This window comes from Phyllobates terribilis, unplaced genomic scaffold (genome assembly GCF_046119375.1).
Source record: "Phyllobates terribilis strain yellow unplaced genomic scaffold, ASM4611937v1 Scaffold_1__5_contigs__length_1240528914, whole genome shotgun sequence".
NCBI classification, from domain to species: Eukaryota; Metazoa; Chordata; class Amphibia; order Anura; family Dendrobatidae; genus Phyllobates; species Phyllobates terribilis.
Window position 1 is genome coordinate 810271007 of NW_027362761.1, and position 17433 is coordinate 810288439.

The window sequence follows — 17433 nt, forward strand, 5'->3', positions numbered from 1 at the left end:
ATCATGACAACTCCCTCCACCAGTTGGATGTAGCACGGTGAACTACAATTAGGGACCGTCCTGATTGGGTGCACCTTGTCACAGTGGGATGGCTTTTATGCTCTTTCAATCAAAATAGTATTAACTAAGTAGCCTATGTTGTTTACAGGTACTATTGCTATTAATTTACTCACTGCAGGGAATTTGCTCTTTTGACTTTATCTTAGACTTTGCCTATTAATGGTCACAGTGTGAACAAGCCCCTACACATTGTACTTATACCAACATGTGTTCCGGCTCATTTCTTTGGTTTTACCAGTTGGATTTTTGCTTGGAGAAATATTACTTTCAAAATATTAGCTATCCCGAAATGTCTGCTTTAGTAGATGCATACAATTCTGGAGTATGTTTTCCTCTGTTATTCCTCCTGGAATTCTATGAATAATGAATAAGTTAAAAACTGGGTGTTACTAATTTCGTACTCAATAGAGTGTGCACCTACATAGCGTCCTGACAGCATTGATTTGGGTAATGTCCCCCCCAAAAAATTTCAGGTATGTTTTGGGGAATATAAGAATTGACTGCACAAACATGGCAGGGGAGCTGTAGATTCTAAGTAAGGAGGGATCATTGGTGGCTAATTCATTTGCTGCATACTCATGTTAGCCACACAAGAATTACATTGCATATATAAGATTTGATGTTTACATCTCATTCACATCATGGTACGCAGTTGTTCAAATATACAATTCTACGCTTGGATGTTTGACCCACATATATATACTCAGTCCTGGTTATATTTATCATAAGATAGAAGAAAAGTTTATAATGTTGTTTACTTAATAGATCTGCAGTTGCAAAGTATTTCCTTCTTAAATAAGCACTAGGAAATATTTTTCTATCCATTTTAGGTTGTCAGGAAATTGCAGATGTTGGCTTATGATTTGGTATTAGGCTATGTGCCCACGATCAGACTATAGCAGCTCTTCGGATGCAGCGTATTTTCGCTGTGTCCAAAACGCTGCGTTCTAATCACGCAGTTAAATCCGCATTTGTTCAGTGAACTATGGGGATTTACCGCATTTAACGACATTCTGTTGTGGAAATTTCTGTAGTCTTTGCTACAGAAGTTAACATTTTGCGGCTCATAAACCCACACACGGGTGAGATTACGCAGCGTTAATCAGAAGCACAGTGGGCATTGGATTTCTATAAATCCAGTCCACTGTGTTTGTAATGTAGAACGCAGCGTTTTGGACACAGCATAGATATGCTGCGTCCAAATCGCTGCTCTTCCTGATTGTTGTCACGTAGCCTAATAGAATAAAAACTCAAATTTGATTCCAGGCCTGACCTCCCAGCTCCTTTTTCAAAAATGAGGTGGGGGATAATTCTAATGGAGGGGTGATTCCCCCAGGCTTACAGGTCTACTGAAAATTTTCTAATAGGTATATCCAAAGTACGGAAGCAGGCATTACTGGGGTGAGAGGTAACCTGTCATTGCTAGGGTGATAGTATCTACCTAATATTTTCCCCAGTGACCTCCATCATGTTTGATTGAGCCCTGAGTCCAAATTAGGCAATATATATTGAGTGACTAAAGGAAATCTGTCAGTAAGATCATCCCTACTAAGCTGTCTATATGTGCATGTAGGTCAGAGGAAGCTGAATAAAATGACACCTTGATATCTGCGATCTGAAGTCTTATTCCAGAGAAATCCTTATTTTTCTTATATATACAGTGGGTACGGAAAGTATTCAGACCCCTTTAAATTGTTCACTCTTTGTTTCATTGCAGCCATTTGGTAAATTCTAAAAAGTTCATTTTTTTTTCTCACTAAAGTACACTCTACACCCCATATTGACTGAAAAAAAAACAGAAATGAAGAAATTTTTGCAAATTTATTAAAAAAAGAAAAACTGTAATATCACATGGTCATAAGTATTCAGACCCTTTGCTCAGTATTGAGTAGAAGCACCCTTTTGAGCTGGTACAGCCATGAGTCTTCTTGGGAATGATGCAACAAATTTTTCACACCTGGATTTGGGGATCCTCTGTCATTCTGCCTTGCAGATCCTCTCCAGTTCCGTCAGGTTAGATGGTAAATGTTGGTGGACAGCCATTTTCAGATCTTTCCAGAGATGCACAATTGGGTTTAGGTCAGGGCTCACAGAGTTGTTCTGAAGCCACTCCTTTGTTATTTTAGCTGTGTTCATAGGATCATTGTCTTGTTGGAAGGTGAACCTTCGGCCAAGTCTGAGGTCCAGAGCACTCTGGAAGAGGTTTTCATCCAGGATATCTCTGTACTTGGCCGCATTCATGTTTCCTTCAGTTGCAACCAGTCGTCCTGTCCCTGCATCTGAAAAACACTCCCATAGCATGATGCTGCCACCACCATGTTTCACTGTTGGGATTGTATTAGGCAGGTGATGAGCAGTGCCTGGTTTTCTCCCAGATACCGCTTTGAATTATCGCCAAAAAGTTCTATCTTCGTCTCACCAAACCAGAGAATCTTATTTCTCATAATCTGGGAGTCCTTCATGTGTTTTTGAGCAAACTCTATGCAGGCTTTCATATGTCTTGCACTGGGGAGAGGCTTCCGTCGGTCCACTCTGCCATAAAGGCCCGACTGGTGGAGGGCTGCAGTGATTGTTGACTTTGTGGAACTTTCTCCCATCTCCCTACTGCATCTCTGGAGCTCAGCCACAGTGATCTTGAGGTTCTTCTTTACCTCTCTCACCAAGGCTCTTCTCCCACGATTGCTCAGTTTGGCTGGACGGACAGGTCTAGGAAGACTTCTGGTGTGGTCCCAAACTTCTTCCATTTAAGGATTATGGAGGCCACTGTGCTCTTAGGAACCTCAAGTAATGCAAAAATTCTTTTATAACCTTGGCCAGATCTGTGCCTTGCCACAATTCTGTCTCTGAGCTCCTTGGGCAGTTCCTTTGAGCTCATGATTCTCATTTGGTCTGACATGCACTGTGAGCTGTGAGGTCTTATATAGACAGGTATGTGCCTTTCCAAATCAAGTCCTATCAGTTTAATTAAACACAGCTGGACTCCAATGAAGGAGTAGAACCATCTCAAGGAGGATCACAAGGAAATGGACAGCATTCGACTTAAATATGAGTGTCTGAGTAAAGGGTCTGAATACTTATGACCATGTGATATTTCAGTTTTTCTTTTTTAATAAATTTGCAAAAATTTCAACATTTCTGTTATTTTTCAGTCAAGATGGGGTGCAGAGTGTACTTTAATGAGAAAAAAAATTAAGTTTTTAGAATTTACCAAATGGCTGCAATGAAGCAAAGAGTGAAAAATTTAAAGGGGTCTGAATACTTTCCATACCCACTGTAAATGGGCTGTTAAGCTCTATGGGCCGGCTACTGATCTGCATGAGAATCTGCCTTCGGGACCTATTTTAAATGAAAGGATGCCAATGAACTCTCTTCATAAGGAATGCAAACTGTCTCGCTAGTGCCACCTATAGGATATAGCTATCCTATATAAATCAATATCTGACCTGTTTGCAAGCCAGGAATATTAGCCAAACCAGACACCCATCTACAGACAGTTGTCTCAAGAGAACTTGCATCTCATCAGTTCAGAACATTAGCTGATTGAATGAGACACCCTTGATACAATTTTCAGGAGAGACTGGCACTCCTTAAAGGGGTTGTCCCTTTCAGATAATATTCAGTCCCAGCTGTAGTTTGCTAAATAATAACAAGCATCACAGTACTTGCTATTTCCTGGGGCCAACGGCGAGTTTCCGTTATTGCTTCTCCTCTCCGGTATTGGCTGCAGTGCTGGTGGTGGCACTGAAGGGGGCATTCCATCTACACTTATAGAACCACTTAGCTCACTGATTGGTTGCCCGGCTGTAGATATGAATTCAACACTTCAGTCAATGCTTGACACCCGCTGCAGCAGCGATGACTTACTGGTGTACATTGGAAAGTGAGTACAGTGCGGGCTATTATTTTCTAACAACCTGCAGCCGGGACTGAACATCATCTGTGAGGTAACAACCCGATAAAGGAGACCAGTTGTGTATGGGGTCTTGTTGGCAATGAACCATGGGATAAAGCATGCAAATTAGCTCTCTTTTAGAAGGCTGGAAAACTTTTGCCAGTGTTAAAGAAGCACTCCTCCCATCAAAGTTTTTATCCTCTTAATACTTTGCACTTGTAATATTATATGGCACTGTGTGCTTGCAATGGTTCATTTTGCCTTTCTACTCAGTACATTCTTCTGTTTTCTATTAGGTCTGTGGTATCACATGATTAAAAACTGACTAGCTGAATCCATTTACACTCTATGTAGAATCAGGGGTTAAATTTTCCCTGTATGAGTCATGAGTCACTGCAAAAGTCCCTGTCAGGGAGAAGGAGCAGAGCAGCTGGATCAGGAATAAAAGAGAGGAAAGATAAATGTAGGGAAAAGAGATTTCCTGTTTCTAAATAGAGCAGAGAAATTAGAAGAATTAGCTGAGTAGAAAGGAAAAATGAGCAATTGTAAGTACACAGTGCTGTATAATATGATGATTGCAATATATTAAGAGGATAAAACATTGATGGGAGGAGTGCTTCTTTAAGTCAGTATCTGACCCTCTCACTATTAGAGTGACTATCTCAAATATGTAGCTGAGTTTGGAGTAAGACCAGTTACCCGTCTCATGAAGGAAGCCTGTCAATCACAAGCTGACAGCAGGGGACATTAGACTGACAGATTTCTAGATAAGGTTGTCAATCACTTCTGAGACTCTCAGACCCATAGCTCAGCCACAATAAGGAGGTGAACTCCACTGTTCATTTTTGATATTATGTAACATAAGGAGATAGGCGGCACATACAGTATATTTTCATGTATGATGTATTTAGGTGTCACTTGTGTAAGCACAGTACCATAGGACATGCAGAGACAGTGGCTCACCTTAAGACTAGCTCTGTGCCTGCAAAGCTACTGATATAAGGACACTAATGTGCATCAAGCAGAGAGCACATCTCCTGCCATTACACTGACAACACTTGGTCGCCCACTCGTGTATTTCCTCGGCAGTGTCCAGACATGATCATACTTCCACATTTGCATGAGAATTGCTAGGCTTGCACTCTGCTGCTCCCTGACTTTGCATAAGGGCTTGGATTTGGCGGTGACAGAAGCCACTGGAGGTACTGTTCCGTCATTTGTCCAGTAATTTCCTGCTCAGCTTGCAGACTGCTCAGCCTTATTCATGTAAAGTTAAAAAAAGAAATCAAAGGAGAATTCTTGGAGTCATTTCCATGTCTTTACTAATCTGGCTGCTTCTGCAATGACACATACAAGCCTTCACCTCTGACCCCAATACTAAGGCTTCAGAGCACTGGTGGATATGTGCTGCTGCATCTTCTGGGTGGACACGGGGGTCTTTATTTCTTTATTGTAACCTCGTCTTGCTGGAGCTTTCTATTGCACGCAGTACATCGCTGTGTTTGGGAAGAAGCAGTAGCTGGAGGGAGGCATTCCACTCCGTCTCCTCTCCGTCTCCACTCCGTCTCCTCTCCGTCTCCACTCCGTCTCTTACTGTGTCATTCGCTTCGTTCTCTTCTACATGTGACCTTCCAAAAGCCTCATACCTGAGTGTGGAAAGGCAGCGGTGCTGCTGGGAGGACGTGTCAGAGCCATTCCAGGGTGATGGAGTAATGGGAGAAAGTGCAGCGAGCCACAGTCACACAGGGAGCGGATGAGGGCTCTCTCATAGCGAGCTTAGCAGAGCAGCAGTGACGACCCTACTGCGAGCGGACGGGGACGTATCCACGGGGCTCGTGGAAGCATCCACACTGGTGAGTTCTGTCCGCCAGCTTGTCTGGCTTCTCCCCGATCTCGGTCTATGGAGCTTTGCCCCCACCAGCTAATTACTGTCTGCCTGGAATGCCACAAGCTTGCCTGAATTACAATAGTACACGGAATGTACGGCCATGTCTCCTCATTGTTTAGATTTTCTTATGTTCTCAGCATGTTGTACGAGTAACTGAGATACTTTGTGTCCCTGGAAACCTGTCCTGGTATGTGACAGCTGGTATTTGTTGTAGAAAATGTCCTGTGGGTGAAGCTGTGGAAATCAATAGAACTCTGGGTGGCACGTGGGTGGAAAGATGTTGTTTGGAGTGAACTTTAAAGACCACTGCAGTCATTCTCCAGCAATCACTGGGATTTACCCATCAATGTGGACTGCTGGGTGCTATTTAACTCATCTGAAATGTAACCCCCGTCTGTTTTTAAGAAGTTTTCCTTTTTGGTAGCTTCTTGCAAGAAAAAATTTAGGTTGATCTTTCTCATTTTGTGTGATTTTTGTGCTTATTATAGACACACTGTTATCTATTTCACTAAGCAATCCAATGTGTTTATAGATAGACAGATAATAGATAGATAGATAGATAGATAGATAGATAGATAAAAATAGGTGCAGCACAAGTAAGCTAAATAAGATAGCAGCACAACCAAACCTTAATGTATGTCCCAGGAGTGTTGCCTATTGCCTTGATTTTTTTGGACATGTAGATAAATACTAGATAGAGATAGATAGCTAATAGATAGATTCTAGAGATAGATAGATAATAGATAGATTCTAGAGATAGCTAGATAGATAATAGATAGATTCTAGAGATAGATAATAGATAGATTCTAGAGATAGCTAGATAGATAATAGATAGATTCTAGAGATAGATAATAGATAGATTCTAGAGATAGCTAGATAGATAATAGATAGATTCTAGAGATAGATAATAGATAGATTCTAGAGATAGATAATAGATAGATTCTAGAGATAGATAATAGATAGATTCTAGAGATAGATAATAGATAGATTCTAGAGATAGCTAGATAGATAATAGATAGATTCTAGAGATGGCTAGATAGATAATAGATAGATTCTAGAGATAGATAATAGATAGATTCTAGAGATGGCTAGATAGATAATAGATAGATTCTAGAGATAGATAATAGATAGATTCTAGAGATAGCTAGATAGATAATAGATAGATTCTAGAGATAGATAGATGATAGATATATGATAGATAGATGATAGATAGATACAGATTCTAGAGATAGAAAGATAGATGATAGATAGATAGATACTAGAGATAGACAGATTGATAGATACTAGAGATAGATAGATACTAGAGATAGATAGATGTAGACAAACTTAAAGAAAGAGAAATATGATATGCCATGAACTTCCATATCCCCAACAATTGTTCCTACAGTCCCTACCCATCATCCCCACCGTCCATATGCCTATTCCCTAAAAGATAGATATGTAGATAGATATGTAAATATATATAGATAGATATTGGATATATAGATAGTTAATAGATGATAGATAGATAGATAGATAATAAATAGATAATAGATGATACACAGATAGATTCATAGATAGATACAGTAGATAGATAGATAGATAGATAATAAATAGATAATCGATGATACACAGATAGATTCATAGATAGATAGATAGATAGATAGATGAGATGGCAGATAAACCTAATGACGCATTTTTAATTCAGTGAGATATCACAATGTAGATAGAATGGATCAATGACACATTTCTCTGCTGGTCCTATATAACTATCTGTCTGTCAGATGTAGCAGAGCTACCAAATGTATATACTGTACCATAATATATTATTAGGAGTTTTGCATAGGACTGCAGGTTAATATACTGCATTAGTTGTCACCATGCTCATATGACATGCAATTTTTTTTTGAACAGTTGTTGATGCTGTTTTTTTTTATCCAAAAGCCTAAAATGTATATAGAAATCACTTATTTCTCCTTTCTCTTGTATCCACTGCTGTGTTGTGCATCGAACTAAGCCTAAAAGAGTTCAGTGCCATATTTTCTACATCTATGGAGCATCAGAACCAAGGATGTACATTTGGCTAGTGGTATATGTATAAGGAGGAAGACCTTGAAGCATGGCGATCCTCCTGTTGCATGGCTGTTAGGGCTACAGCACAGGCACCTGATTTCCAGATGTGGATCACTATGTGGAATAATGATGAGTAGTAAATATATTAGGAAATGTAATCATTTAATATTGTGGTCATTACTCAACCTTGGTTCTGGGTACTGGGGTATTTTGTACTAGATTGTGTTACATTATATTCAGTCTTTCTGTTGGGAACCTGAGATAAATATACTTCACAGTAAAAACACTGCAGTATCCATCACAGTCTTAGCTCCTGTGTGTATACATAGCATGGCCACAAATCAATACACAGCAAATAGCATTTTCACGACATATTGGATGTGCTTGAAATTGTATATTCTCCCATCTACACAAATGGTCGTTTCCCTATGGATGAGATTGGGTATCAGTGACTGGCGCTACACTTAGAAGTGTAAATCAAGAGACATATTCTGTATAAAAGAAAAAGACTTTATATACATTATCAAGCAATTAACAAGAGACATTGTGATCTTCATCATGTTATGTGGACCTCAAGGACATTCCTAAATCTTGAAGCTGATGCAGACAATCATTGATGGTTGATGACAAGTCATTGAGGAACATCCTATGGTAATGGCTCCGCGGCATACAGCGTCCACATAACCCATTGATTTATAATTCTATGTATGTGCTAGGAGAGTAGAGTCTGCAGCATTTCATCCAACACCTCCTGTAAATATCTCCAATCTGTTAATCTGCAGCTAAAGATAGATCCTGTTCTGCAAAAACTAATGGAGTTTTAGCACAAGAAGCTGAAGTGTCTGACACATTAATAATCTCCTAAAATGATTTCATCACCATCGCTTTGTTTGATGCAAATTGCTTACTAACGTGCAATGAAAGGGTTTAATAATGTGCAATTCTTTGTATTCTGGAATACAGAAATGAAGGAACTTTTTGCTCCTCAGTGTACTGCTGTCTAGGGAAATCGTGGCATAATGAATCAATAGTAGCTAAAGTATGGAACTAAAGAGTAACAAAGTCAGGATGGCAGCATGGCACCACAACCGGTGTCATGGGCAAGTCATGTTCTTCTATCCTTGTGAAGTTGTGAGTGGTTTTTACTGAGCAGGAGCAGTACTCTAACTCTATGCTCCTGACACTCAAGTGATCTCTCTGCCATGGAGTCGTATTTTCATAGTTTTTAAGGGTGAAGGTAAACTCAAAAGGTATATCCGGGACTTTGTGAGAAACTAAAAATGTGTCCGGCGCCGTTCATTCATGGCACAGAGCGCTCTGCTGGTGATTCAGATGAATCTGCTGACGTCACATTGACAGAGCTGCGGCTTCTTTTCCACCCTGCTGTCGACTGAATGAGACTTCTGACGTCATTCTGATTGACAGTCTGCTCCCCCAGCTAGGCAGCAGGAATCCGGCTGTCAATCAGAATGACATTGAAGTCCGACCCTGTCAACAGAACAGAGTGGAAATGAATCTGCCTCTCTTTCGATGTGACGTCAGCACAGGGAGCTGAATCACCGTCAGGAGTGGTCACAGACCGTTCTATGCCGGGGATGAATGGCACCGGGCACAACAGGTAGGTAGGTAGCAACTACTTGCCTGTTAGTGCTTAGGCAACTTTTTAGTTTTTCAGAAAGTCCCGGATATCCCCTTTAAGTCCATGTAGTTCAACCCAGAGCCTAACATGATGATACAGCGGTAAGGAAAAACTCCATGGGGCAGACTCTATTAGCTCCATATTAGGGGAAAAGTCCCTTCCCGACTCCACATACAATCAGACTAGTTCCCCGGATCAAAGTCCCATCACAGAATCTAGTGCTCATATCCTGTAATATTATATTTTTCAATTACAACATTATGTGGCAGAGAGGTCCATAGTCTCACTGCTCTTACAATAAAGAATCCGCATCTGTGATTGTGATGAAACCTTCTGTCCTCTAGACGTAGAGAATGCCCCCTTGTTATCATTGCAGGCCTAGGTGTAAAAGATCATTAGAAAGATCTGTCTACTGTCCCCTCATGTACTTGTACATTGTAAAAAGATCGCCCTAAATGGTGACTATTCTTCCATTTCCAAAATCTCCACAAAACTAAATGCATCATCTTTCCCCTATCTCACTTAACCCTTTACAGACCAATTATTCTCAGTTATTAACCCTACACCTTCCCAAAACAAGTCGTCTGCTACCTCCATCTTGTCCTTCATTTCACACATCCATGCCCTATTCACCTCTGCTGCCCTTCACCTCCAAAATATTTTCCTAATGTGCTGTTTCTCAACCTCTTCAATCTCTATTCACCAAGTTCTTGTACATGTGCTCTTCATCTCCCACCTAGATTTCTACCACATCCTCTTCTGTGGCTTCCCCTTCAAAACTGCTGTCCTGGTAATCCCCCTTTGCTTCTCATTCCATGTCTTCTCACCCATTTCAAATACTGACAATGGCATAAAATGACAATGGCATATATTGCATGGCCTATAATTCTCCCTTCTAGTCAGAGCTTCTCACCCAGCCAAACCAGGGGCGAATGCCCTGAAACATGTGTCTTCAAATGGTGTTTCTGGTTTGGCTTTTTATCCTAATTCAGTGTTCCCCATCTCCAATCCTCAAGATTCACCAACAGGTCATATTTTCAGGATTTCCTTAGTATTACACAGGTGATGGAATTATTACCTGTGGAAGTGATTATCACCTAAGCAATATTAAGGAAATCCAGAAAACATGACCTGTTGGTGGGTCTTCAGGACTGGAGTTGGGGAACACTACCCAAAAGCATGTGGCAAAGAGTCGTTATTGACTCTTATGATTGTACTTCCAATAGGTGGCGATAGAGTTCCTGTCCTCCTCCTCTCTGAAGAGGCTATTAGTCAATGACATTTTTATTTTATTATTTATTATGTATTGCTTACATAGCACCATCATATTCCACCTCACATTACAGGCATACAAGGCAGTCCACAGCCAGCCACCTGCTAATGTGCCATTACCTCCCTACACATTAAAGCTAGGTCATTTTTAAGCAATGCATATACTGATGTATCCAACTGATCAGACTGTGCTACGTTTAAGGCCACGTTCACATGTTCAGTATTTGGTCAGTATTTTACATCAGTATTTGTGAGCCAAAACTAGGAGTGGGTGATAAATACAGAAGTGGTGATGTGTTTCTATTATACTTTTCATCTGATTGTTCCACCCCTGGTTTTGGCTTACAAATACTGATGTAAAATACTGACCAAATACTAAACATGTGAACATGGCCTAAAGCTACAATATGTGGTCATTTTTTATTGTTCAATTGTATCTTAATTAAAAAGTGGAGCAACTTTGCGGGTTGTTTTGATTAACAAATATTGCACTATTTGTATCTAAAGCTCGAATGTAAACTTATGTGTCTCCATAGTTACAGACTATAAACCAATTTGAGGCGCATTGGTGAAATGTAAAGTGTCATTGCAATTACTCTTTTAAATGCTGTAAAAGTACAGTAGAAAAATAGTCACTGCAATTTCAACAAACTTATGCTCATCTGATGGCCAATACAACGCCTAAGGCTGTGTTCACATAGTGTTTTTTCCTATGTTCAGTTACCCCGTCAGGTCTAACGTCTGATCACCTCCCCCATGGAAAACAGGATTCAGGTGTATGCACCAATGGGGCGATTGACTTTGATGATGCAGATGGACTCACCATGTGTTCTGTTGTGCGTCATTTTTTGGATGTATACAAATGATGCACAGCAAAACACATGGTGACTTACTGTGCATCATTATAGTCAATGGACCTAATGGCGTACACGCATAGTCCCATTTTGAGGGGAGGTTCAGACATAAGCCTTGACAGGGACCACTGAACATAAGAAAAAACGCTATGTGAACCCAGCCTATCAAAATTGCAAACTACTTGGACCAAAATGACACATTGAACCTGAAAAATCATTACAAATTGCTAGTCATTAGGTGTCTCCCTTCAGTCTAACTTGATGTCCACTGCTTGTTGTTACCTGTGATACTAACTAACAGCAGAGATATTGAGATGGGTAACGGAAGTGGAGGTGGATCTTTCAGATGAGAGCAGGCAAGCCATTTTACAATGTCGAGGGAAATTCATGTTGGGAAGTGTTAGGAAAGAAAGATCCAGCACCTATAGTGCTGGTGGAATGCCGATGAAGAGAGAATAGCCCACTCAAAAGAGTGGATGACATGTCAAAGAGAATTGTGACACTTCCTGAACAAATTAGACTAGTTAAACAGGTATGTGAATTAAAAGTAGTTTTAACTTGTTGGGTGGGGGATGGGGTACGCGAGACCATGATTTTTCTTTGTTTTTAGGTTTTGAGAACACTGACCTTTAAAGGGAAAAACATGTGTGAGGGAGATTACTTTTTACACGTCGTCCTTCTAGAACATTGTGTCTGTAATAGCAGAGAGTAGCATCCAGTGTCAGGTACACATGGGCCGTGCACAATGGATGCAGTTTTCTTATTTCCGAGGATCCCTTGAAAAGCCCATTGTGTGATAGCATCATGCTGAGTAATACTTTTTACACTCTCATATCGATTAGTTGTTCTACAGTCACTGCGCCCATTCTGTACTAATCCACAGCAGGAAAATGTCAATACAATTTCATCAGCAACATGCAATTTGTTCTACAAAATCTGGATGAAAAAACAACTTATCTTCATATTCAATCATTTATTCTATTGACCCTGACATCCATTCTGGTATTTCATCCAACACTAAATAATACTAAGTAATGCACTTAATAATATTTTTACATTTTCCATGTTTGTTTTCAGAGCTTTGTAGAGAGATAGATAGATAGATAGATAGATAGATAGATAATGGGTAGATAGATGGGTAGATAGATGGATAGATAGATGGATAGATAAATAATGGGTAGATGGATAGATAGATAGATAATGGGTAGATAGATAGATGATAGATAGATCATAGAGAGATAGATAATGGATAGATAGATAGATAGATAGATAGATAGATAGATAGATAGATAGATGGGTAGATAGATGGATAGATAGATAGATAATGGGTAGATAATGGGTAGATAGATGGGTAGATAGATGGATAGATGGATAGATAGATGGATAGATAGATAGATAGATAATGGGTAGATATATGGATAGATAGATAATGGGTAGATAGATGGGTAGATAGATGGATAGATAGATAGATAGATAGATAGATAATGGGTAGATAGATTGGTAGATAGATGGATAGATAGATAATGGGTAGATAGATGGGTAGATAGATGGATAGATAGATAGATAGATGGGTAGATAGATGGATAGATGGATAGATAATGGGTAGATAGATGGATAGATAGATAGATAGATAGATAATGGGTAAATAGATAGATAGATAGATAATGGGTAGATAGATGGATGGATGGATAGATAGATAGATAATGGGTAGATAGATGGATAGATAGATAGATAGATAATGGGTAGATAGATGGGTAGATAGATAGATAATGGGTAGATAGATGGATAGATACTGTAGATAGATGGATAGATAGATGGATAGATAGATAATGGGTAGATAGATGGATAGATAGATAATGGGTAGCTAGATGGGTAGATAGATGGATAGATAGATAATGGGTAGATAGATGGGTAGATAGATGGATAGATAGATAGATAATGGGTAGATAGATGGGTAGATAGATGGATAGATAGATGGATAGATAAATAATGGGTAGATGGATAGATAGATAGATAATGGGTAGATAGATAGATGATAGATAGATCATAGAGAGATAGATAATGGATAGATAGATAGATAGATAGATGGGTAGATAGATGGATAGATAGATAGATAATGGGTAGATAATGAGTAGATAGATGGGTAGATAGATGGATAGATAGATGGATAGATAGATGGATAGATAGATAGATAATGGGTAGATATATGGATAGATAGATAATGGGTAGATAGATGGGTAGATAGATGGATAGATAGATAGATAGATAGATAGATAATGGGTAGATAGATTGGTAGATAGATGGATAGATAGATAATGGGTAGATAGATTGGTAGATAGATGGATAGATAGATAGATAGATGGGTAGATAGATGGATAGATGGATAGATAATGGGTAGATAGATGGATAGATAGATAGATAGATAGATAGATAGATAATGGGTAAATAGATAGATAGATAGATAATGGGTAGATAGATGGATGGATGGATAGATAGATAGATAATGGGTAGATAGATGGATAGATAGATAGATAGATAATGGGTAGATAGATGGGTAGATAGATAGATAATGGGTAGATAGATGGATAGATACTGTAGATAGATGGATAGATAGATGGATAGATAGATAATGGGTAGATAGATGGATAGATAGATAGATAATGGGTAGCTAGATGGGTAGATAGATGGATAGATAGATAATGGGTAGATAGATGGGTAGATAGATGGATAGATAGATAGATAATGGGTAGATAGATGGATAGATAGATGGATAATGGGTAGATAGATGGATAGATAGATAGATAGATAGATAATGGGTAGATAGATGGGTAGATAGATGGATAGATAGATAATGGGTAGATAGATGGGTAGATAGATGGGTAGATAGATAGATAATGGGTAGATAGGTGGATAGATAGATAATGGGTAGATAGATGGATAGATAGATGGATAGATAATGGGTAGATAGATAGATGATAGATAGATATATAGATAGATGATAGATAGATAGATAATGGGTAGATAGATGGATAGATAGATAGATAGATAGATAGATAATGGGTAGATAGATAGATAGATGATAGATAGATAGATAGATAGATAGATAGATAGATAGATAGATAGAGTCTACACACCCCTGTTAAAATGCCAGTCGTTTGTTGTGTAAAAAAGTCATACCAAGAAGAATCATATCATTTCAGGACTTTTTCCATCTCGAATGTCACCCATAATCTGATAAACAAACTGAAATTTTTTTGGTTGCATAAATATGCATACCCTTATCTAATACTTTGTTGAAGTACTCCCTGAATTGATGAGAGCAATTCCTTTCAGTAGCGTCCTAAATCTGTCAGATTGCAAGGGCATCTCCAATGTACAGCGCCCTCTTCTGGTCAACCCACAGATCTTTGATTGGATTCAGGTCTGAGCTCTGGCTGAACCACCCTAAAACTTTCATACGGGAGATTGTTGTCACATGCAGTACACAACCTTTGGCCACTGTGAGTTAGTAGATATATAATACATTGCATGTGCATACAATGAGGACTCATAAATGTGCATTGTACTTTGCTGCCATCTACTGGTCAGTGTATGCATATGAAAGTTAGCCGTTTAATCTCCTCACAACAAGTTACTATAGAAACAGCTGGGAGGAGCCAATTCAGTTTTAACACACTTCCTGTGAGCTGGTAGAAACCAGTTTAGTCTTGTTTAGTCCAGCCAAGGAAGATCAAAGAAGCTCCACTGCTCCCTGAATCCATTTCAGTCCATGCTGAGGGGACATCATTCTCCACATAGTCATCTCCACAAAAGAGTGAAGCCTTATATAGTCAGGAGAGATAAGGCTGAACAAGTGCTCTCCTGACTACTGGTTTTCTAGCAAGAACCAGTTCCACATGTCTCTCACACCACAAACTTTGTCTGACCTACCCGTGCAATAGGGAATGGTAGGGCCAAAACCCTGAATCCTTCCAGACTACTAGTGTGTTGCCACGGGGAGCCAACCCGTGAAGGTCCCTCCATAAGTGTAGCACTACCTGGACTTTGCATAATATTTCCACAAATAGCAAGTGAATAGAACTGTGCTCCAGCCGCCCTCTGAGGGCGTAAACTTTCTTGTTTCATAAGGAGACACCTACCTTTCATATGCACAATATGCTGTGTAGCCTATACTGAGAACTACCACCACTTTGCCTTTAAGAGAAGAGACCATTTTATGCTTCAGTAAAGTGTTACGTTTACAAGTTCACCCGTGTGTCTGACTGCTTGTAATTGCACGAACATCATAGGCGCTCCAACGTCTGCACCTAGACACCACCTCTACAGGAGTGCCCCCAGGGGGTTCTCCACAAGTGCCACCTCTCGCTATTGACGATTGTTGTGGACATGAGGGAAGTGTTTAGGGATCCAGCGACCCACTTCATTTACCATGACATTAAAATCTAATCCATTGCCAGTGGAACTACATGTCCCAGTAGGAAACCTCTGCAACATTTGGCGCCTCCCTTGTGGCTCACCACACATGCATATCTAATGCTTTGGAAAAAAAAATTGCACCCTTCTGCTGAATGGTAACTTTCAACAATGAGATTCCTTTGCTGTGTTGTAAGCTGTACAGATTATGGGGCACATTAAAGTTGGAAAAAGTTCAGAAATTATTCTTCTTGATATGATTTTTTTTACATGACAAAAACCTGGCATTTTAACAGGTGTTAGTAGACTTTTTATATCCACTGTAAATAGACCTACTGACATATAGAGAGATCTAACAAAAAGGCAGCATTCCCATCGAAATACAGGAAAATATATGGGTTTTTATGTGCGGTGTGGCATACATTGGCGAATAAAAGAAAGCTTATTTTTTCACCTGTGAGGATGGGAATTTTGCCTTTTTTTGGATGAACAAAGAAAAGAACAAGCAAACCGACCATAAGTGCCCAGAATAAACACAAGTAAATCAAAAAATAAAAATATACAGGAAGACAGCAAAGGAAGATACAGGGGCACACTCCCAAAGGTTTATAAAAGACAATGTATCAAAAGGGGAGTCATGGTATAATGCCAATACTTGTGCAAAACCGTATATATAGTATAGGATATATATATATAAATGTATATCATTATGGCATATGACCAATGTAAAAAGTGCAGAGGTACCCTCTATACAATATCGATGTGGATAAGCAATCAAAAGGTAATGTGGGCTATACTCACTGCAATAGAAGAATAATCAGGACACTCAAGGCTGAGTAGTGCCAACCCTGACGCGCATTTTGGCTACAGACTTCGTCTATCGCCGAAACGCGCGTCAGGGTGGGTGCTATACTTTTTTTTTATTCTGGGCTCTTATTCTTGTGTTTATTCTGGGCTATTCTGGTCAGTTTACGCGTTCTTTTCTTCAGTCATTATTTACCGACTGTCCAGTTTTTTTGCCATCACTATCCCACCTAGTCTGTAGTGTGACATAATTTCACATACTTAATACTTACCAATTGTATTAACTTTTTATGGCACACTCCTAAATTATTCCCCTTGTTCTCTTATTGACTATTTTTTGGATGAGTATCTTTGATGATCTTTTTTATCTAATGGTCCTAAGGCTTGCACCCATTTCGATGGTTTGATTGGTGCTGTTATATTTCTGAGTTTCTGTATAAGTAGATTACTGGAGAGCAGCACACGTGTAACTATTGAGTTCAGGGATTGCAGTTGCACTTGAGCCATGGAGCCTAGGTGGACCAAAGGGTCTCTTTCACTCATATGAGACTAATACTAC

The 17433-nt window shown here is 39.4% G+C and overlaps 1 protein-coding gene across 4 annotated transcripts in view; it reads left to right on the plus strand.

Moving 5' to 3' along the window:
- Positions 1–17433, plus strand: part of ARHGAP24 (Rho GTPase activating protein 24) — a 1313999-nt gene that overhangs the window by 1069765 nt on the left and 226801 nt on the right. Inside the window, exon 1 of one of the 4 annotated variants that reach the window (XM_073637126.1) lies at positions 5313–5805. The exons of the other annotated variants lie outside the window; for them this stretch is intronic. The gene's annotated coding sequence lies outside the window, so the exon portion shown is untranslated. Of the gene's footprint in view, positions 1–5312; positions 5806–17433 lie in introns of those variants that run through there. 4 annotated transcript variants of the gene reach the window in all.